The sequence below is a fragment of the Paracoccidioides brasiliensis genome (genome assembly GCF_000150735.1).
Source record: "Paracoccidioides brasiliensis Pb18 unplaced genomic scaffold supercont2.32, whole genome shotgun sequence".
NCBI lineage: Eukaryota > Fungi > Ascomycota > Eurotiomycetes > Onygenales > Ajellomycetaceae > Paracoccidioides > Paracoccidioides brasiliensis.
The window spans coordinates 1-1,346 of record NW_011371389.1 but is presented as its reverse complement, the minus strand read 5'-3'; the positions used below and the strand labels follow the sequence as shown (position 1 = coordinate 1,346).

Here is a 1,346-nt window from a genome sequence, read left to right as displayed (position 1 = left end):
CAAAATATTTGATTTTTTTGAAGGGCCGAACGGGACCATCATATAACCCAGTCCAATTCCTAATGCGCATAGTATATGGTTAGACTACGACGGTATTTGATCGTCTTCGTGGCCTCCTTTCTTCACTGGTAAATGAAAAAATTTTAGCGAATGCTTTCGCAGTAGTTAGTCTTCAGCAAATACAAGAATTTCACCTCTGACAGCCGAATACTGACGCCCCGACCATCCCTATTAATCATTACGGCGGTCCTAGAAACCAACAAAATAGAACCACACGTCCTAATTCTATTATTCCATGCTAATGTATCCGAGCAAAGGCCTGCTTTGAACACTCTAATTTTTTCACAGTAAAAGTCCTGGTTCCCCCCACAGCCAGTGAAGGCCATGGGGCTTCCCAGAAGGAAAGGTCCGGCCGGACCAGTGCACGCGGTGAGGCGGACCGGCCAGCCAGACCCAAGGTTCAACTACGAGCTTTTTAACTGCAACAACTTTAATATACGCTATTGGAGCTGGAATTACCGCGGCTGCTGGCACCAGACTTGCCCTCCAATTGTTCCTCGTTAAGGGATTTAGATTGTTCTCATTCCAATTACAAGACCCGAAAGAGCCCTGTATCAGTATTTATTGTCACTACCTCCCCGTATCGGGATTGGGTAATTTGCGCGCCTGCTGCCTTCCTTGGATGTGGTAGCCGTTTCTCAGGCTCCCTCTCCGGAATCGAACCCTAATTCCCCGTTACCCGTTGCCACCATGGTAGGCCACTATCCTACCATCGAAAGTTGATAGGGCAGAAATTTGAATGAACCATCGCCGGCGCAAGGCCATGCGATTCGATAAGTTACTATGAATCACCAAGGAGCCCCGAAGGACATTGGTTTTTTATCTAATAAATACACCCCTTCCGAAGTCGAGGTTTTTAGCATGTATTAGCTCTAGAATTACCACGGGTATCCAAGTAGTAAGGTACTATCAAATAAACGATAACTGATTTAATGAGCCATTCGCAGTTTCACCGTATAGTTTGCTTATACTTAGACATGCATGGTTTAATCTTTGAGACAAGCATATGACTACTGGCAGAATCAACCAGGTAGCTGACTTCCGGACCCGGCGGCCAGGGCCCCCGGGTCTAAACCCCCGGAGGGGGCAGGAGTAGCTAGACGGAAGGGGTTCCCGCGAAGGAACCCCCCGCGCGCAACCCAGCGGCGTACCGCGCAGGCTGCCCGAACGGCATTCGATTGCCCCCACTGAGATTTTCAGAGGACGGTCCGCGGCAGGATCGTGTGCCGGCCGCGAGGGCGAACCCGCTGCCGCATCGGTCCCTCGATGGAGGATCACCGCCCCGG

General features: G+C 50.3%; 1 non-coding gene across 1 annotated transcript; it reads right to left on the bottom strand.

The window, feature by feature from the left end:
* Nucleotides 1-6: 6 nt before the first annotated feature.
* PADG_12509 lies at nucleotides 7-1,092 on the bottom strand. The gene has a single exon (XR_007137636.1). It is a non-coding gene; the product is annotated as an 18S ribosomal RNA (ribosomal RNA).
* Nucleotides 1,093-1,346: the final 254 nt, after the last annotated feature.